This window comes from Papio anubis, chromosome 11 (assembly GCF_008728515.1).
Source record: "Papio anubis isolate 15944 chromosome 11, Panubis1.0, whole genome shotgun sequence".
NCBI classification, from domain to species: Eukaryota; Metazoa; Chordata; class Mammalia; order Primates; family Cercopithecidae; genus Papio; species Papio anubis.
Window position 1 is genome coordinate 85,385,103 of NC_044986.1, and position 12,763 is coordinate 85,397,865.

The 12,763-nt window shown below is 45.0% G+C and overlaps 1 protein-coding gene across 25 annotated transcripts in view; it reads left to right on the forward strand.

The window, feature by feature from the left end:
* Positions 1–3,995: 3,995 nt before the first annotated feature.
* Positions 3,996–12,763, forward strand: part of WDFY4 (WDFY family member 4) — a 297,261-nt gene continuing 288,493 nt past the window's right edge. For 5 of the 25 annotated variants that reach the window (XM_021943265.2, XM_021943266.2, XM_021943268.2 and 2 more), the window contains exon 1: positions 4,312–4,825. The gene's annotated coding sequence lies outside the window, so the exon portion shown is untranslated. The other 20 variants (XR_004177002.1, XR_004177003.1, XM_031652350.1 and 17 more) reach the window with 8 other exon arrangements.

A 12,763-nucleotide genomic window follows, 5' to 3' on the forward strand; every position in this document is an offset into this window, starting at 1 on the left:
ATAAAACATCAGCCTTAAATAGTATTTTTGTTTCTCTTTATGTAACATTTTTTTCTTTCTGACTGCTTTCTTGCTCTCTGACTGTTTTAAGATAATACTTTTGTTTCTGATGCTTGACTATGATGTGCTAAGTATGGTTTTTCTTTGCACTTGGTGATGCTTGAGTTTCACTAAACTTATCATGTCTGCAACTTGCTGTTTTTCAATAAATCTGGGAAATTTCAAACATCATTTCTTCAAATGTGCTTTTCTGCTCTCCTCTCTCTCTGAGACCCCATTTACACATATATTATACCGTTTCATATTGTCCCAAGAGCAGCTGAGTTTGTGTTTTTTCTTCAATATTTTTCCCCTCTGTCCTGCAAATTGTATAATTTTTATTAATAAGTCTTCAAGTTCATTAACCCTTTTTTTCTGTGGTCACCAATTTGCCGTTGGTCCATCAGTACAAATTTTTTACTTCAGATATACTTCTCAGTTCTAGAATTTACATTTGAATCTTCTTATATTTTCTATTTTTTTTTTTGCTGAAATTTGCCAGCTTTTTTTTTAAGTTCCTAAATATGTTTCTGATAGCTGCTTTAAAGTTCTTATGAAATAATTCCAACATCTGGTTCACCTTGGGGTTCATTTCTATTGAGAGTTTTTTATTTCTTGTTATGGGTTACATTCTTTTGCTTTTTCAGATTTCTACTAATTTTAACTGTGTGCTAGATAGTATGGATGTTAAATTGAAAGGAGGCTGCATTACGTTTTCTTCCTTTAAAGTATGTTGAGTTTTGTTCTGGTTGGCAGTTAAATTCCTTGGCTGCAGTGGCTCACACCTGTAATCCCAGCACTTTGTGAGGGTGAGGTGATGGGATCGTTTGAGCTCATGAGTTTGAGATCTGCCTGGCCAACATGGTGAAACAGTGTCTCTATTAAAAATACAAAAAATCAGCTGGGCATGGTGGCACGTGCTTATAATCCCAGCTACTTGGGAGGCTGAGGCACGAGAATCGCTTGAACCCAGGAGGTGAAGGTTGCAGTGAGCCGAGATCACCCCACTGCACTCCATCTTGGGGGACAGAGCCAGACTGTCTCAAAAAAAAAATTACTGGACTATCCTTTCAATTCTGTCAGACTTGCTTCTTTTATGCTTTGTTTGGTTATATTAGGGTTCTCCAGAGAGACAGAACCAATTGGATATACATATATAAGCATATATATGTACATATTTATATATGTACATGCATACATGTTCTTGTTTGTTTATTTCTTTATTTATTATAAGGAATTGGCTCACATGATTATAGAGGATGAGAAGTCTTAAGATCTTCAGTCAACAAACTGGAGACCCAGAAGAACCAATGGCTTAAGGTGCAGTCTGAGTTCAAAGGCCTGAGAATCGGAAGAGCCAGTGGTGTAAGTGTTCCAGTCCAAAGGCAGGAGATGACTGATGTTCCAGCTCAAGGAGTCAGGCAGCCAAAGTGTCCTCTTACTCAGCCTTCTGTTCTATTCAGGTCTTCAACTGATTGGAAGCCACCCATGCATATTAGGGAGAACAGTCTGCTTGACTCAGTCTACTGATTCAAATATTTATCTCATCCAAAAATACCCTTACTGACATGCCCAGAATAATGTCTCGCCAAATGTTTGGGCACGTCATGGCCCAGTCAAGTTAACTCATAAAAGTAACTTATCACATAGAGCTATTTTATTTCAATTTTGAACTTGTTCCAACTTCATGGCTTTTATTCTAGGGTGTGGGTCTTCTCCAGTGTGGAGTCTGAGCTTCAGAGTTTTACGGTTTTAAATTTCCTCTCATCATTACCTTCATGTTAGTCTGCAGGAGGACTCCCCTGATTGATGTTTCAAGTTTGATCTGAGGATTGGGGAGCAAGGAATACAACAGGGCAGCTCTGAGCTTGGTGGGGTGAGGGCTCTGAGGTGCGAAGTGAAGTCTCACAATGCTCAGTGAAGTCTCTCCACTCTCCATGGGATGCAATTGCAACATTCCAAGCTCTGCACATTCTCTGTTACCTCCTTTAGCGCTTGGTCTTGGGTTAAGTGACCCCTGCTGGGTCTCTTGGAGTCTCACTCTGTGCACACATAGGAATCCTTGGCCAAGGGCACACACAATGAGTTCCCAAAAGGCACACTCTCCTCAGGAACCTGCCCTGAACATTCCAGCACCTTCAGCAGCTTTGAACTCTGACTTAAACCTTTTTAGTTCAGGGACACTACTGTCTCTGGGGCCCCACCTACCTGCATCACAGCAGAAAAAGCATCCCTAGAAAAAACTCCAGGGCAATTGTGGGGTTCACCTTGTGTGTTTTCCTTATCTCAAGGATCAGTCTTGCTATTCAATGCCTGAAAACAATTATCTTATGTATTTGAACTATTTTGTAGTTGCTTTCAATAGGAGGGTATGTCCTGTATCAGTCACATCATCATAACTGGATGCAGAAGTAAAACTGCCATTTTGGGGCAATTGTTTAAAAATCAGAGAATCTCACATTGCCTATCAACAAAACATTTACATGGGCAGTTCATAGTTGCCCTGGCTGCTTCAATGTCTTAGCTTGGGCAACTCTCTCACTAATAAAAGCTTGCATTTGCAGAGCCCTTTTTAGTGTTTAAAAACTCTCTTGCAAATGTTATTTGACTTGTTCCTTCTAACAAGGCATTCTTTCATTCTACAAATACGAAACAGACTTAAAGATGTCAATTATCTCAGTTAAGATAGTGAGAATTTCAACCTTGAGTTTCTAGCTCTGAATTTAGTGCTCTTTACCTGCCTGCTGTTGGCTACCCAGCAAGGTGCTGGGGAGGGCAGAAGGTAGGAGACCTGGGTGCATGAGGGCCCTCCAGCAGACTTTGTGAACTCCCACTATGACAGACTCTCTGTGCTTCCTTTGGGCATTCACAGGCATGGGGTCCTGGCCTGTCCCATGCTGGCCACCCTTCCTGCCTCTGTGGAAGGTCCTGTGTCTAATCTGCTCTTACCATAGGCCTCTGATTTCAGGCAATATCTTGTTGTAGATTTTATGATTTCATTGGTGACAATGAGGGAGGTATTTTCATCATATACAACAAACACTTCACTGCAAATTCTCTAAGGTTTTCTCTTTCCCCTGGCTGGCACTGCATGTATCCTTTCAATTTCTCTTTTTCTTTTCTTTTTTTTTTTTTTTTTGAGACAGAGTTTCGGCCTTGTCACCCAGGCTGGAGTGCAGCTGGACAGATCTACTATTTTGGCTGCTGTCTACTGACAAGTTTGCATTGGTGGAGGGTGAGGTTTTATGACAAATGTTATTTTCCGCTTTAAACCAATCTTGGAGCCTTACTCCATCTCATAACAAGTGATGTTGCTGCTGCCTCTCAGTCAGTCATGCATGGTCCACTGGTTTTGTGAGCTAGAGACAGACGATGAGCTGCACTGAGGGTCAAGGATCAGGCATTAGCGCTAACAAGTGCCCTTGCTCTGTGGCAAAATTCTCCTTTTACAGAGCACAAGCAGGATTGTGTGTGAAAGGACATGCTTGTTCATCCTGTGCAGATGCCGTTATGGATAGGTGACATGGATAATTCAGCCTAGTTAATATACTCAGAGGAATGAGAATTTGGAGTCTGAGTTTCAGAGACTTCCATTCTATGATTTTAGATGTGGTCTCATCCTTGCCTCAGTGTTGGCCGCAGGAGGACCAACACTGGTTGGTCCTGATTGGTGGTTCAAGTTCGATCTGAGGATAGGGGAGGAAGAAATTCAAGTGGGCAACCCTGAGCTTTGTGGGGCGAGGGCTGTCGAACCCATGCCATGTCCAGGGGTGCGCTTGAAACGCGCCTCTGATTAGATTCATCTAACACGATCATTGTTCTCATTTTGCCAGAGGCCCAGAGAGGAGAGATGTGCACCAGTGGTCACATGGCTAGTGAAGAGGGAACACAGAATCCAGACCTACTCTTCTAGGGCCGAGCTGTACTTTCCATTTTGTCTTTGGCCCCACCCAGCACCGGTTGACCACGGAGAGTGCACAGACCCAAGGGGCCTTGCTGCAGAACCCAAGTCACCCGCCAGAACTCCAGCAGCTCCGTGGTCGGCTGGAGAGCGGGCAGAGTCACGCATCTGCCTGCTCTCCACTTCTGCTTTCTCCAGGAAATGAGCAGAGACCCAGCGCGAGTGATTCAGAGTGAAACGGCGCTGAAGATTGACGATGCGGGGCCGGGTCCTCTTCCCCCGAGCCTGAGGGGCTGCGGCTGGGGATGAGGGGTTCCATGCCATCTGATATCTGCAGGCGCTGACGGCCACCCCTCTAGGTAGGCCACCTTGCTCTTGGCCAAGCCAGGCTAGCCTAGAGGTGGGCATGTGGGCCCCGCCTGTCAGCGTGGGGCCTACTGGCTGCCTCCTGGGAGGCTGAGTATGGGGGCACATGTGACCCAGTGCCTGGTTCGGGTTTGTGGATGTGGGAGAGGAGGTGAGCTGGGGAGCAGGAAGTGTGTGTGGTGTGGGCGGCCCATGTGGTCAGGGCCATTCCAGGGCCTGGGTCTACCGAAGCGTGTGTCACCGCTGAGGTTTGGGAGTCAGGCTGAGCTCCAGCAGCACTCCTTGACCTCCGACGTCAGGTCAAGTCTTTTCTTGGGGTCCTGCTATGAAAGGGTTCCTGGGAAGGGCTGACACGGGCTTTCCTGGTTGTCAAGGGGGCGGAGAGAGTAGGCCGACAGTAAGACTCGCCCTCCAAGACCCCGCATAGGTCTCTGAGGAGTGCAGAGCCGGAGGGCCATTTCCAACGAGCCTCAGAGGGAGCTGGTCTGTCCTGGCCCTGCCATTACTCACTGGATTCTGGTAAGTAGGTGCCTCCCTGGGCTCACTTCCCTCATCTGAATTGTTACAGCAAACCGTTGAAACGCCGGCATTTTCTGCCTAAGCAGGGCCACCTGCTCAGTAAGGACTGATTCTTCATTTCCTCTGAAATGAAACTTCTAAAACACTAAACCGATCCTTTGTCCCAACCTATCTAAAGTGAGGGAGGAGCTGATTTGATAACTAAGGACGCTATGTATTACTCTTTCCACGGAGCACACTAATTTTAATATGAGTTTGTGTATAGTCATTCATTTAGTTATTTAACATATAGGTGTTGAGAAGCGACACCCTGCCAGGCTCTGGTCAAAGCGGACAGGGGTCTGTGGTGCTCAGCCTGTGGGAGAGTGGCAGGTAGGGTGGGGGTCTTGGGAGGGTGGGGATGGCTCTAGTCTTCTGAGAGGGGACCTGTTTGAGGGAGGCCGAGCCCTGTGGGTTTCTGAGAAGTATTCTTGACAAGGGTCTGAAGGCGGAGACCTGGTGGAGGTTGGTGTGGTAGAGTGGGGTAAGGGGCATGTCTGGGGCTCTGGCCAGCGAGGTAGGGAACAGGGTCAGGTTAGGGAGGCCCTTCCTGTCTCTCCATCCTGAGCACCTGGGCTATTCTTCCATGAACTTGGGAAGATTTTCAGTGTTGAAAGAAAAGAAAAGTTCAGCCAGGCACAGTGGCTCACGCCTGTAATCCCAGCACTTTGGGAGGTTAACAGGGGCAGATCACCTGAGGTCAGGAGTTTGAGACCAGTCTGGACAACATGATGAAACTCCATCTCTAAAAAAAAAAAAAAAAAAAAAAAAGAAAGAAAGAAAAGAAAAGAAAATTTAGAAAGACCATAATAAGATAAAAGTAATAAAAGTAGCATAAACCCTGTGTGCTGATACCTTAGATTTTTTAAAGCTGAGCATCATCTTCGAAGTCCTCTTCATACCCATCCTTCTCCCTCCCTTTTCAGAAGCAGCAACTGTCCAGAATTTTGGGTTTATCGTTCCTTTGCTTTTTTTTCTAGTTTTACATCCCCTATTTAAATTGCTATATATGTATGATTGCAAGCTGTTGAACTCCATAAACATGGAATTAAATATTCTTTTAAAATTTGCCTAATTGGTTCAAAAGTATGTTTCTGAAATTCCTTCATATTGTTGCATGTACCTGTAAATAATTCATGTTTTCTGCAGTATAGTATTCTATTAGATGAATATACCTCAATATATTTATCTGAGATGCTACTGATGGGCACTTGAGATATTTCAAGAGTTTATTTTTTTTTCTATTATAAGCAGTGCTGCTAGAACTATTTTTGTACATGCATCTTTGGGCGTGTGTGCAAGAATTTCTCTAGGGTATATACTCTAGAAATAGAATTGGTGGGTCATAGGTTATACATATTTTCAGCCTTACTGGCTGTCACCACATTGTTTTCCAAAGTTTTTGCTCATTTTACCCAACCCTCAGCAATGCACCAAAGTTTCTGTTGCTCCACATCTTCACCAACATTTGGTATTGTCAGGTACTGTATTTCTGCCAATCTGGTAGAAATGAAAAGCTATCTTAGCATGCTTTTAATTTGCATTGCCCAAATTACTAAGGTTGGGCATCTTTTTCATATGTTTAGTGTTTAGTGGCCATTTGGGGTCCCTTTTCCTGTTCACATTTTTTGTCCATTTCTCATGGGGTTACCTGTCTTTTATCCTATTGATTTGCCATAATTCAATACATGTTCTGGATACTACTTTTTATCATTTATATATATAACAAATATTTTCCATTGGTTGGTGCCTTGTCTCCTTATATTCCTGTGGTTTTTATTAATGACTGAATTTCTTAGTTTCAAACAAGTTTATCCATCTGTCGCTTTATGATTTATACTTGTTCTGTGTTATCTAAGAAATTCTCCACTGTAAGGTTGTAAAATTATTCTCATATTTTTTCAATTTTTATAATATTACTTTTTACACTTAAGTCTCTAGTCTGCCTGGAAATGGCTTTTCTGTATGGCATGAGGTGGGAAGAAACCTCATTTTATTTTGCTTTTCCCATATGGATAACCAAGAGTCTTGGCACCATTTATTTAACAGGCCATTTTTTTTTCTTTCCTTTTTTTTTTTTTTTTTGAGATAGAGTCTTGCTCTGTCACCGAGGCTGGAGTACAATGGCATGATCTCAGCTCACTGCAACCTTTACCTCCCAGGTTCAAGCAATTCTCCTGCCTCAGCCTCCCTAGTAGCTGAGATTACCAATACCCGCCACCCTTGTTCTGTCACCCAGGCTGGAGTGCAGTGGTATGATCTTGGCTCACTGCAGCCTCCACCTCTTGGGTTCAAGCCATTCTTCTGCCTCAGCCTCCCCAGTAGCTGGGACTACTGGTGTGCACCACCGTACCTGGCTAATTTTTGGATTTTTAAGTAGAGATGGGGTTTCTCTGTGTTAGTCAGGCTGGTCTTGAATTCCTGACCTTGGGTGATCCACCCACCTTGGCCTCCGAAAGTGCTGGGATTACAGGCGTGAGCCACCACACCCGGCCTTATAGGCCATTCTTTATTCACCGATCCATGGTAGCTCTGTTGTGAGTTGAGTCGTCATGTGCATGGGGGTCTTTCCTGGTTCTCTATTCTGCCAATTTGTTTAACCCTTTGCCAATACTAGACAATATTGTTAACCACAGGTTTATAATAAATTTCGATATCTAGAAAGAGCCTCCCCATTCTTTTCTTCTTCCTTTCTGTCTTGAAAATCTTGGTATTTTACTCCTTCATATAAATTTCAGAATTGGCTTTCAACAGAAAAAAAAAAACTATATTCAGATTTGAATGGTAATATAATTTGGAAAGAAGTGATATCTTTATGAAAATGACTTTCCCAATTCATGAATGTGGTCTGTCTCTCCATTTATTTAGATCTTCTCTAAAGTATTTAAATACAATGTTATTATTTTCTTTATAGCAGTAGTGCATATTTCGACTAGATATATCCCTAAGTGGTTTATATTTTTATGTTGTGTCAATTGTCATTAAAATACATTTTTGGACTCTTGCTGTTTGGACTGATTCTTGTTTAACAAGAATCTTTTTGGGTGTTGTGTGAAGATTGTAGGAGACCAAAGGAAGAAGCAAGACTACCAGTTCAGAGGCTTTTGCAATAACCCAGGCTAGAGGTGGTGGTGGCTTGGCCCAGAGTGATAATAGTTGAGATAATGAGAGGTGGTCAGAGTGGTTAGATTCTAGATAATTTTTTGAGGGTAGGATTTGATGACATTTAGGGTATAGAGGATGGAAGAAAGAGAGAAGCTAAAGATGACTCGAGAGCAGCAGGACGAATGAGATTGTTGCCTACTGAGCTGGCTTGAGGGCAGTAGAAGCAGATTTGGAAGGTGATGGTGATCAGAAATATGAGTTTGGTCATATAAAGGTAGAATTGCCTGTTAGACAATATGTGAAGAAAGGAAGTCTTTGCACTCTCCACCCCTACCCCAGTGACCTTCATGGTAGACAAGCAAGGCAACTTGACCAACTGGGAGAAAGAAGGAAGATATCTTGTGTAGGAGGGTAAGGAAAATGAAATTCTCAGAGTTCCTAGAGCCACCCCTTAGAGTTGCTACCCATTTTATTTACAATTAGGGGCTTGCATTTGTAATCTCCCTCCAAGTGCTATAAACCATCAAAATGCAGATAGATGATATCTCCTAAACCCTTGGCTGTCAATCCCCTTTGAGGTATCTGCACTCTTTAAAAGCTTAAATATCAAAGTCTAGACCTTTGTTATCCAATACAGAAGCCACTAGCCATACTTGAAATGTAGCTGATGTGAATTGAGATGCACTGTAAGTATGAAATACACACTAGATTTCAAAGATATTACAAACTACCAACAAAATTTATAAAATGCCTCAGTACCTAAAAATATTGATTACATAGTGAAAATATTTTGGATATATTGGGTTAAATGAAATATACTTTAAACATTAATTTAATCTATTTATTTTTATTTTAAAAATGTGTCTACCAGAAAATTTGAAATTACACATGTGGCTGGAATTTGTGCCTGGCTTTCTATTTCTAATACTTCTGTTGGACAGTAGGCTTTAGAGGAATGATACTTCTTGTTCTTTGGCCAGAGGCTTTCACAGGAACACAGTTCAAGATGGATGAGAAGTAGGAGAAGTGAAAAGCCACTTGAACCAAATAATTCCAAGAAGAAAGAAAATATACAAGCTAAGAATAATGGATTTAGTACCTAAATAAACCAGGCACTTGTACTTTAAACTCAATCCTCAAGATGAGACAAGTTTCATTATTCCCATTTTACAGATGAGAAAATGGAGGCTCAGAGACATAAGGTTCTTTGCCCTCGAATAGTGAGTGGCTGAGTTGGGATTTGACCCTAGTTCCACCTGATTTTAAAGCCTGTGCACTTGCATTAGACCAGACTACCACTAAAGGGCTGAAGAAGCTACACTTCTAGAGAGGAATAGTGAATATTTGGCAGGAGTATGACAGTGGTTCCTCCCTTTTGGCTGAATGATTAATTCTTCTTTTGAGAATTCATAGGAAACAAATTCATTGCAGCAGGGCTCCTTCCCCTCAGCATTGCCCATGACAGCAGTGGAGACAATCTGAGCGTCCAGTTGTTACAGAGGGAGAGTCAATTATGGGTGATCCATTGAGAGGATGCTCCATGGTCACTAGGTCTGATACTTTAAGGAAAAGGGCAATGTAGAACATGTTTATGATATGATGGATGATTAATGCAACTAAATCATTTTCACATTAATTACAAGCAAAATATACTTGTGGTATGGGATGTTTGGGGTGTTGCTTTTTCTGGCCAGAAACCTATGTGGCCAGTGGCACCTTTGCCTGAGTTCTTGTCCTGCATCCAGGAAGAATGAGGGATGCAGACATGTGGAGGGCGAGCAAGATGAAGAGGAGCTTTATTAAGTGTTAGAACAGCTAAGGGGAGACCCGCAGTGGGTAGCTTCTCTTTATAGGCAGGTTGTCCTGATGAGTGCTCAGCTGTCAGCAGAGAGGGTATCTCTTTTCTGCAGCTGGTTGTCCCTATGTCCGCAGCTCTCAGCAGAGAGGAGGCCCTGGAGAAGGTAGCTCCTCTCTGTAGCTGGTCCTCCTATAATCTTCCCAGCTCTCAGCAGAGAGGAGCTCCTCCCTGAAGCTGGTCATCCAGTCGTCTCCCCATCCTCTGCTCTGCTCTGGCTGAATCCAGGGTTTTTATGGACCTCAGATGGGAGGAAATGAGAGCCAGTTGGGCCATGTATGGACATGAGCAGCCTGAAAAAGGCAACACAAGTCCCCACTCTGGTTCCTGGGTCTGGTAACCCAGCCCCCAGCCTTTAGGCCCTCCCTGGTTTGAAGGTGGGACCTTACTGGGGACCCGCCACCCTCCACCCAGGAGCCTGTCTGCCCTCTGCTGCCTTCCATGGTGCCCTAGCTGTTCATGCCAAAGGACATCTGAAGGCCAGTGCAAGTGGCCCTCAACCCCTTCCCCTCATCATAGCCTAAGGCAGAGGCTCCTGATCCTCACTGGGTCCAGGCCAGAATATGGGACAAGGGCAACATCACCAGGAGCTCCCCCTGTTGCCAAGGCTGTCAGGAGCCACTGGGGCAGAGCTAATCAAGGGCCTGGGCTGGATGTGGGAAGTGGCAGGCTAGGTGGTCACTCTGACTTAGGATGGCAGACTCTGAGATACTGCCCTGGGTGGCCCATGGAGAGCTTCCCCCCAAGGCCCAGGAGCCCAGCACCCTTGGCGGGGTGGGTGCCATGGCTGTACCACTGGCTGGGTCTCCGAAGCGGGCACCACTCCCACTTTCCACCCTGGCCCCAAAGCCTGGCCCTAGCTCCACACTGGCACCCTTCTCTGCCTGACCATGCTGTCCCATCATGCTGCTCCCCTGCTGGCCGGCTGGCAACCCGCCTGGCTCCATCATGGCAGCCCCCAGGGTAGTGGGCTGCTGGAGTTGGGGGGCTGTCTGCCTCCTCCCCTTGCTCTCCCTGCAGTGGCCATCACTGCATGATGGCAGTGGCTGTACCAGACTGCCTGCTGCTGCCATCACTTGGATGTGAAAATTAGTAGGCATAAAGAGAAATGTTTGTTGATTTTTGTGTTTTCCATGTAATAATAAGAACATTTCTCAGTAGCGTTCTAATGTCGGCTTTTAAAAGGATAAGCACAAACTAGAAAGAGAAATGTAGTCAAAGATAAATGCATGTACACATAAAGAAACTGTGTGGAGGTTGGCTAAAACATGTGAGCAATTAGCAATGTTGCAACACGCTGCCAGGAACCCACCGAGCAACTGTGGACAGAATCCAGGTAGAGTGTCCCTGCATGCAGAAGGCTTCAGGGTGGCAGATGCTATAACAGAGGCAGGGTCGAGCACCCCTGCAGCTGTTTGTCCCCAGTATTTCTGCCCTGAGAATGCCTGTTCTTTAGGAGAGGAAGGAGGGTAGCAATTAAAAGGGTGACGAAGCCCAGGATGAAGAGTGTGAGTCACAGGGCACAGGCTCCTAAGCCCACCCAAGAACCAAGCCTGCACATCCAGTGTATGCACAGCAGCTCCACATGGTCTCAGCCTTCGAGGGGTGTGAAGGGCGATTGAAGAGCCAGGTGGATCAGGGTGGCAAATGCCCAGATGTTCAAAAGGGGAAAAGCCCAGGGCACTGCCCTGCTGTCAGATCACAGATTCTTGTATTTCCTTTTAGCCTCACACACCTGTGGACCTGTGGGCCAGGACACCTTAACTCTATTGGAGTGACAGGGACAGAAGGGAGGGGCAGTGCCCCCAGGTGAGTCTACACCTCTGTAAGTGGGTGAGACCCTCACAATCACCCCCATGGAAGACTGCCTTTGTTCCACAAAATACTTCCTTCCTCACAAAATTGCAAGTGTCTGAATCATCTCACTTTTGAAGTGTGTATTTAATGTGATGATTTTCCCTCCCAAAGTGCTTTAATTAAATGACTGTGGCATTTTATAATCGATAAAGACTTTGAATTGAGGAAATACAAGAGTGAGAAAGAGAGAGTATTCATGAATAACGATGACATAAGGAGGAACGAGAGGGGAGCCACAGTTGTTATAGGCAGTAGGCACTGGGGAAAATGATTGATTTGGGAATTAATGCAGGCCAACCTTTGTGTGGCCTGCCTGACTGTGCCAGCCAAGGGCTTTTACTGCCAAGCTTCCCTTTTCTCCTGTACATGGAACGATCAAAGCCCTGCTGCCCACCGTGTGCCTCACTGTCCTGCTGTAATTACTGAGATCATATCTTGATGCAGCCTTGAAAACTGGAAAGGGCTGTTGCCTGCTGGTGATGGCTGCCTTCTAATGGCAGGATGGCCTGATAGTAGGAGCAATTTGGAAGTGGAGAGGGGCAGGGTTGCTTCTTGTGTTGAGGGGGGAAGCCAAGAACTGTGTCTGGAAGGTGGCAGATTTGGACTGTGATGCTGAAGGAGGAGCTTTCCAACCAGAGGGGTTAGGTTGTGAGTGATCAGTGGATTCAGCTTAACCCCACTGGGGGTGCAGGGAGAAATTAGGCAAGGAGGGGGTTGGGTCCTATCATCAGGGCCACAAGCTTAGGAAGGTTCCCAGAGAACATGGGAGCTGTGGAGGACGTTTGCTCAGGGGAGGGACATCTGGAATTGTGCTGTAAAGTCTGACAGTGTGGAGTGGGTTGGAGGCGGAGGGGAGCCTGGAGGTGGAGCGTTATCATGGTGATGAGCAAGCAGAGGGGTTAGTGCCGGGCCCACCTTGGGCTACCAGCCTCATAGAAGGCACACCCAGAGGACCTGTGTCACCCACGCAAGTGGCATTCTTAGGTCCCTTGAGCCCTTTCTGTTCTATTCAGATGCCATCCTCCCACCTCCTCAGCACATAGAATAATTAAGAAAATTATTCCTGGCACATTAAGAGGTCT